Source organism: Strigops habroptila, chromosome 2 (genome assembly GCF_004027225.2).
Source record: "Strigops habroptila isolate Jane chromosome 2, bStrHab1.2.pri, whole genome shotgun sequence".
NCBI classification, from domain to species: domain Eukaryota; kingdom Metazoa; phylum Chordata; class Aves; order Psittaciformes; family Psittacidae; genus Strigops; species Strigops habroptila.
In genome coordinates, this window is record NC_044278.2 from 7,405,566 (window position 1) to 7,414,516 (window position 8,951).

The 8,951-nt window shown below is 43.6% G+C and overlaps 1 long non-coding RNA gene across 1 annotated transcript; it reads left to right on the forward strand.

Moving 5' to 3' along the window:
* The first annotated feature begins 1,638 nt into the window (after positions 1-1,638).
* LOC115601454 lies at positions 1,639-7,227 on the forward strand. Its single transcript, XR_003989358.1, has 2 exons — positions 1,639-1,882; positions 7,051-7,227. It is a non-coding gene; the product is annotated as an uncharacterized LOC115601454 (long non-coding RNA).
* Positions 7,228-8,951: the final 1,724 nt, after the last annotated feature.

An 8,951-nucleotide genomic window follows, 5' to 3' on the forward strand; every position in this document is an offset into this window, starting at 1 on the left:
TTTCTACCCATACGCTTCCAGATCTTGGTTTCTCCCATGGAGCTGTAACTAAAGTTGCTCCAAACAAAAGCATGTGCTTTTCTGTGATATGGATGCTTATCCTCTTTGTTTCCAGCATGTTGCCCTGCATTGCGTCATACAGCCATTCCCTTCATCTTGTTTCTGTGAGCATGAGGTGTGCTCTTTACTGCCTTCTCTTTAAAATGCTCTTCTGCCAATGGTGCTCTTGCCTCTCTCAGGTTCTTCCTCATACGTTGCCCAATGCAGTGAAAGGTGGTGGTGGGACAGTGGCGGCTGCTGGTCTACATTTAATAGGTCCATATATGACATGAGCAGCCCAGGCTGGATGGGGCTTTTGAGCAACCTGGGCTAGTGGAAGGTGTCCCTGCCCATGGCAGGGTTTTGGAACTGGATGAGCTTTAAGGTCCCTTCCAACCCAACTAGTCTGGGATTCTATGATTATGATCAGACTATAAAAGCAACAGCACTGGGTTAGAGCAATGTTTTAACTGGCCCAGTATGCAGTCTGTTGTTGGCCAAAACTGGATGCCTAAAGAAGCATGTCAGAATAGAGAAAGTATGTATACTTCCTCTGACTGGACTTCCAGCTCTGTTTCCAACTCAGCATCATCCTGAACCAGGACTCTTTTCTGTGCACCTGAATATTTTTTACCCATCAGCTTCCCTAACCACTCTCTGAATGTAATTAAAGTCATGGCACACCTTGTGGCAAGGAGTTCCCCAGTTCAGCAGGGAGAGAAACTACCTGCTTCGTTTTGAACCAGCTATCTACTGGCTTCATTTGGTGATCAAGGTTCTTGTTTCAGAAAAGACAGGTGATGGTCAGTGTGTATCCACCATCTTCATGGCACTTGCTACTCTACAGTCCTATCAGATGTCTCATTTCTAGGCTGAAGAATCCTAGATGACTTAGTCATTCCTCCTATGTAAGCTTTTCCGTACATCCTCATTGTCTTTCTCTGAACTCTTCCTGACATAGGGAGACCGAAGCTGTAGACAGCCTCCAATATGTGGGCAAACTGTGGATTTGTGCAATAGCCTGTGGATAGTCTGTGTTTTCTGCTTGGTTCTTCTTCTAGGGGAGGAACCCACTCAGGCTGCCAGTCTCTGGAGTAAAACTTCCAGAAGAAAAGTATATTAATGCATCAGTTTTGAAAGGTAAGGGCCATGTGTACACATTGGATGCGATGTGTTTGTTCACTCACTTGAATAAGACGAATCCTACTGGAAGGATCACTTGAGTGCAGCTCTTAGCTGACATGAGTAGCATATATAGCATATGCTCTATATAGCTCTATATGCTCTATATAGCGTATATAGCTCATATAACTGACATGAGCAGCAGCCTGCAAATGAAAATAATGTGGTGATCTTAGAAAGGTTAGCAGGTATAAAAGAAGATATTAAAAATCTCTGGATTTGCTAGGGGCCAAGAAGCACTGGATCTTCAGACAACACCAACACACCCCATGAACCAGGCATCACAGCTCCCCTTCCTATGTTAGCCCCATAAGACCAATGCAAGGTAGGAAGCCCTAAACTTGCCACTTTTAGGCACTTTTTTTCTACCACTATTAGAACCCTTATTTTTCAGCCATCCTGGAATATGTCATTCCTGCCAAATCTAGGAGCACTCAACTTTTCTCTCTATGCTCTCTGAACAATCTCTTTCATTCCTGGTTCCTCAAAGAGGGAGCAGCTGCAGTCCTGCTATCCACCTGAGCCACAGGGACACTATCCAAAGGTGTTAATCCAAAGAAGATATGGTACAGCATCAGAAATCACTCATCAGAGGCCAGGCTCCATCCTCAGCAAACTGGAGCTTTAGGTTTCCTGGAAACATGGATCGCCGTAAGTGCAGGTCAGTAGAGGCTCTTGTGCTGCCATTTAAATGTTAAGCAATCACATTTTATTAGAAGTTTGGATGGGCTCCGTGTGTGCATGTGTCACTGTATGAGCAGCAAAATCCGGTGGTGTCAGATCAGGGGGCTGTCTTGTGCTGCACAGGGGAGCTTCAGTGCCACAGCAAAGCAAAATGGTGCTTTGTAGGTTTAAAGAGAGCAGAGACAACAGAGCCCTACAGGACAACCAGGAAGCGATGTCTAGACACGCATTTGAGCTCTGTGGTTGTGTGCTGGGTACCTCCGTGGCTGACAGCAGGAGGGTCAAAGTTAGAGCGGGGGATATGCAGGTGGTGCCGTGTGCCTTGAAGCACATGCCAGCACTCTGTGAGTCAGCTACAGTCATCCAGACTTGCACTGGTAACCTCCATCTATCCCAGGGGCCTTGGATGACATCAACTGACTGACATTATAGAGAAAGAGAGTGGGATGCTTCCCAGTAGCCCCCCATTATCATAGGCTGCATGTTCAGATGCAAGGGCAGCTCAGGTCCATGGTGCTTATCAGCAAAGCACCAGAAGTCCCAAAGAACAAGAGGTCCCAGGCTGTGTCGAAGAGCTTTTAGGAGCATCTCGGAGCGTCTCAGAGTCTCAGAGGGTCATCTAAGTATAGATGCGCTTTTCCATCCCAACACAAGGCAAGTGGTACCTGGACCCTGGAATAGTTCTTCATGGCTTTGTATCTCTTCACTGAGATACAGCCTGTAGAGCCCAGGAAGCCCAGGAGTGTGATAAAAGCTGATCCAGATCTAAAGCACCTGGAAAAGGGTTGGAAGCCAGGACTGCGAAGGGTTATTTTCCTGGCTGCCGTATTCCCTACTGCTCACTGAGAGGTGGTGCCTGACTGTTTCACTACAGTGTTTTGAGGCACCTGGGTAAATGGGGCTGTAATACCTGTCTGCTAAGCGTGATCAATATCAAACTTGAGGGATGGGGCAGATTTTGTAGTTCCCAAATGCCTCCGCTGATCAATGCCAGAGTGGAGGCTGAAGCAGAAACAGATGAATCAAAGCAGTGTTGTAGAGGGCAGAAAGCTCTGGGAGTAGGTAAATAATAGCCTGAACAAAGTGCTAGGAAGGAAAAGACAGACATCTAGGAGAGGCAGAGAAGAAGGCAGAGTATAAATCCACAGGCTTAGTGAGAGACTGGCAAATTGTGGGAAAAACTGAGTGTATATATAAAATAGGCCTTTTATTGGGATTTTCAGTGACATCTGGAACAATGAATGGCTGAACCAAATAGAGATAAAAATCTCAAGAAAGAAGAATATGCATCCTTCCTGCTGTATAGATGTAAAGCCCCTCTTGGAAACCTGTGCTGAACTCTTTTTTTGTTGTTCCATCCCTCCTACAATAGAACTGGGAAATTATCACCGGGAAAGGCCAAGGCACTATTTCAGTATCACATTTCCCAAAGAAAACGAGAGTGAAATATAACCGTGGATGTAATAAGCAGTCAGACATATGCTCATGATTATTTTAATTGCAGAAGGATGGCTGCCTCTCTCGTGTTAAGGAGAAAGGAAATTCCTTTTTCTCCTGATTGTCTGCAAGCCTGGGTCCATGTTGGTAAAGCTCCACAGCACTTCCAGAAATCAGGTCATACGTGCTGTGATGGGCAGCTGGCTTACCCCACCACTTTGCCTAAGAGATGGAGTGACAGCTATGGCTGAAGAGGACACCCGTGTTCCCAGTAAGCCTGTTCCAGGGGCTTTAGCTGCCGCTGTTGAAAGGATCACATCTTAAATCTGGCTTCTCCTGGAGACCAACTTTAAGCTTGCAACTGTCAGAGCACAGTACAGGGATCACGTCTGAAGGAAAACATCTTCCTAGTTAGGGAAAGCTGTCACGCCTTTGTTTGTCATATTCTTCAGATAATTCTAGCTGTCTGCTGTAGAGGTATGTGCTGGATAAGTGCGGTATTTATGCACATAGAGAGCTTGCTTCTGACAGCTCACAGCCAAACCATCTTCCTTGTCTTTGATAATATCTGTAAGGAGCTCTGGATACTACAGTGATGGGTATTTTAGGTGTACCCATCAAAGAAGAAAAACAAGTGACAGGTTGGAACCAGATGATTTTAAGGTCCTTTCCAACCCTAACCATTCTATGATTCTATGATAGTAAGGGTGAACAATACCTTCTTGGTGGCATTCAGAATGATTTGAGCTTGTCCTGAGAGGTATTTCAGTGGGCATCGGGACCCAGAACCTTCTGAGATTTCCTGAGCTTTTGTTCAGTCTGTAGCCTTGCTTTGAGCAAGGCTTTTGACCACCTTTTGACCACAAAGGTGGTCAAATTCAGTTATTATCATTGAATGTCCCTGAAGTGTACAGGCTCAATCGAAAGTAAAACTCACAGAGAAAACTGGAGATGCAAAACTTTGCAGAACGAACACATGTAAAATACCTGTACGTCCTTTTGACTGCATTGAAAAATAGTTTTGGCTCTCAAATACAGTTCTGGAAATCATGTTGCCCCATTCTTTTCTGATTTTCTATCTCTACTTCTTATATAGCCTTAGGGAAGATGCCAAATATCTCTATGCCTTTAGTTTCCTAAAATGTAAATTAAAATATTGGTTACCCACATTGTGATGGGGTCCTGACTCTTTGTCCTTTAATGTTTTCACAGTACTTTGGGATCCTGCGTAGAAAGCATTAGAGAATGCCACTGTGGTTGCTTTTACGCAGGTGAGAGAGTGTTTTACCCAGGGTGGGAGGTGTAGGTGGAATAAGGTCAGATGCAGATGAAATGACTCAGACCTTTAGAACTGAAAAGTCATTAGTTTATCTATCTGAGGACCTGATGGCAACTGGCAAATGTTTTGCCTGGGTTCTCATAAAGACCATCTCTCTGACAAAGAAAAGATTCAATGACCCACTCTAAAACGGTGTTCCCAGTAGGCTGAAGCACTCAGAAGCCCATGATGCCATCAAGGCATCAGCGTGTCATCGGCTGCTGGCTGGATTTCAGGAGTCTATGCTGAGTTACAGGCGTGCTTTCCACCACAGCATTTGAATCCTGCACAGCGAAGAGCAGATGTAAGCAATGCAGGGATCTAACACAGAACAGCTTGGGTGACATCAGAGTGACTGTGTGCTTCTGATGGGAAATGGTAGTATCAGGGCAGAGCAGGTGTGAGTCATCTCCCAGGAGAGACAGGCAGAAAAAGGGAGATGGGAAGGGCAGGAGGAAAGCAAGAAACAGATTAGCTCATACAGATAAATTCCCCTTGCCTGGCTTCCCCTCCCTTTGTGCATCACCCTCTCCCTCCACAACACGCATACATAAGCATGGAGATTTGACTGTTAGGGCTCGATTCCAAAGCCCTGTCAGACAGATCATTATCTGCTTTGTCTTCTTCCCTTGCCCATCTCTGCCCCAAATTCAAGATCATTTAATATGTGGCTAGATAAAACTTGAGCAGTTCTTCAATATGCATTTACTTTCTGCTGTGCATTAGTCCAGTTCAATACTTCCCATGGCAGGGGCTCAAATAAAAGTGGGATGGGGATCTAGACAGCATTGGCTGCAGAACAACTGCTGTATTTCTTGTATGATCAGCTTTCACCATATCCCCAGTGTGTTCCAAGTGCCTTTCTGTAATGACTTAAATATAAAAGGTCATGATCAGGGCAGGAGATGCTTTGAGTTTGTTAGCGGGGTAAGACAGATGAGCAGTGTATGAGGAGAATGGGTGGGAGGGAGAATCTGCATGTTATCAACACAGGGGAAAGGACACTCCAGTGCAAAACAACTCATGCTGCAAATGTTCCTCTCCACCATTAAGACCACAAACAGTTAGATGCTCTCTCTCTAACAGGCAGTTGAAACACAGCTTCCAAATGAAAGCACAGTCCCACTTGCCAGCCCTACAAATCATTCTGAGGCTGTAGCACCAGTATTGAGGACAATGGAGCAAATCGTCTGCCCAGAAAAGGAACGGTACTCAGAGTATTTGTTAGATGACAAGCTAAAACAGCAGAAGAGTTCCTGGGAAGAACAGATTAATAACAAACAAGACAGCCACAGATCCCCACAGAGTCCCTGCTCTACCAAATGACCTCACCCCTGTGTACTGTGCCAAATTCTGCCAGATTGTTACCAAATACAGAATCAGCGATCTTAAACTGCATTTAGAGATGATGACTGTGCACCTAGAGTAACAATGGGGAATAGAAGTAGGGCGACACTTTCTCATTCCAGTCCCAAAAGGCCATGGAAGGGAGATGAATATTTCTTTTAATGACAAAGAGAGACACGAGATGTTCTGTTAAAGACAATAATGGAAAAGTGCCTAGCAGGAAAGAAAGCGGCACTGAAGAGTAACTAGTAGTACAGAGTATTAATGAGGTATAGTATTATAGAAGAGGTCAAACTAAACACGTTGGAAAGCACTAGACAGGGCAAATGCTTGTGCTATTGTATATACCTATACGAAAGCCCAAAGGTTTTTCTCCTGCTGTATCTTGACAACGTTTCTCATCTGTAATGCTAGTAAGAGATTTTATATTTAAGTTTGGGTTTGTGTGTATCTATGGCAGGGAGTAAGAATTATTAAGTCAAATGAGCACACCTGGGGGAAATCCGACCATTCCCCAGGGTCCTGAGAGAGCCCCTCTTTTTTCCTGCAAGCATTGAACGCATTCCTTTCACACCATCTGAAATGATGGGGTGAAGTAATTGTGACAGAAATAAAGACAATCAAACCACCAAGAAAGTCTCGTAACGCCAAAGGTTTAGTATTCAGTAACAGGCCAGAATGACTCATATCTGTAGGCACTCTGAAATCCTCCTGCATGTTGACACAACCCCATTGTCCTGCTGTTCAGTGTCTGTGTTCCAGTTGTCACAGAAAATGAAAGGACAATAGCTATTGTTATGTTGCAGCTGTATATTGTGACTGATTCATAGTTTCCCTTTTGGGGAGGAACACAAGCTGGTCTTGCATGTTCTCAGGCATTTGCAACACGTGTGTAATTCTCACATATCTGAAGACAGTAAATATTGGACCCCATTTGCTGCTAATAAACCATCATTAGTGAATAGCTGATGTAAGCTGTTGAAGAAGTGGTTTCAAGGTGTAAGCGAGGCAAGGTTTTTAAGCTGGAAAATCTCTTTTATTAGATGAGCTGACATATTTGGAGGGAAAAAAACCGCAAGAGAAAAGCCTTTGGGAATCCAAGACCTTCTCCAGGCTGAATGCTTTCCAGCAGAACCTGAAAAAACAACTTTGTCGCCAAATGGAGTTTCTGTTTTTATAACAGCTTTGCATTTGTTGTTAAAATTAAAAAAAGAAATAAAGCTTTTGTGGTTTTTCATTTAACCGAAGCTCCAAGATTTCCAAACAAACTCGACATCTGTCTGTCTGTCTTTCAAATGGTATTTTTTGTGGAGAAAACAATCCTTTCTAAATGAACTCCAGTCTGGCATAACATTGGAGAGCATGCTCTCTCTCTCATTTACATAAATACATCTTTTATTAGCTGTCAGTACAGGAACAATTCATCATGTAAGACATAAACAGCTGATAAGTAAACAAGTTGGATACTTTACTGGCACAAGTCAGCAGACCCACGTGAGTTCAGTGGGTCTCCATCAGTTTACATCATCTTGAGGTCCAATCCAGTAACATGAGTAGGAACAGAGGCCAAATCCTGCCTGATTCTCCATTGTGTTTTCCTCAGCTGCTGAATGACAGACAGCAGAAAGTAACGTGGAGCGAGCCCATACATAGAGGCAGCGCATGTGAGACTATGCACACAGACAATCCTTTTCATTAAGGATTAATAAACATGGGCACGAATGAAAGATAGGCACTTGGATTGCAAGATGTGTGGCCATAGACGCTGCTCCTCTGACTTCCTCTCCTATTGTTCGCCTCTGTTTGCTCGGGTGGCAGCCACATGGTTGCCTTTCGATAATTCAGGATCCAGTTTGCATGCATGGCCAGCCCTGCGTGTCGCATTTTCTCACCTGATCGCAAGTTTATCTCTCTGTAAATGAAGCAAGGTTTGCAAGGAGTTGCAGTATCTTTTATTAGACTGGCTGATATATGGGGGAAGAGAGGAGAAGAAGAGCTTGCGTCCCTGAAAGCTCTATCATTTTTCTAACTGAATGAACTGTTCTAATAGAAGATGTTGCTTCCCCAGCAGCTTGTCTTGCTGATTTCCTCAGACTGTAATGACTATCTTTTCTGTTATTTCAATGACCCTCTGTTAAGCTTGCGTGGACCAAGAGCTGCATTCCTACTAAGTACGCTCCTCCACTGACACCTGCGTGCCACTATATGTACCTCCCATGCATAGTTCTACCACAGTTCATAAGATATGTGAGAAAACAAGATTTGTTAACGTTTGACTAAAGATGATTTAAATAATGGCTTGCCATTTCAGGATTAGAACCACTGATCTGACCATTTAGACATGGAGATGTTAGCACTAGAACTGTTAAAAAGTAGACACCAGTAAAAATGAACTCAACAGTAAAATAACTCAGTCTGAGTCTCAAGCATGTTTTCCTGGTGTAATTTGGAATACATCATTAATAGACACTGTTCTTTGCAGTCTGAAGTAGGAGAGCTTGCATTAGAAAACTCAGTCACTGCATCACAAACCATTCCAAGGCATTTTTGCTTTAACAGTATCATCCTTTCCTTCTTCATATGGTGCTCTGCAAATGAAAGTTTCAAAGATTTCACCATCAGCAAAGTCAAGGCATTATCTTTGCAAATGTTGCTGTAGAATTAATATGGTATTGAATTTAATGCATATAGAAGCTTCTGAAAAGTGATACAAAGTGGAATGTCACACACGCATATAGGCACAAGTTATTGCCCATCTTTTTGGGTGTATGATACTCCTTTTTGGGGTTGTAGAAGGACAGAAAAGAGCCAGAAAAAGTATTAAGGATGTTGTAAATATCACAGTCACCCGTGTTTAACAAGACAAATGTCTCTTTCTTATGTCTATGACCCCCATCCTTTCTATTGCTTTTCTCCTACTCACCTGGTGTGACATGCAGAAAGA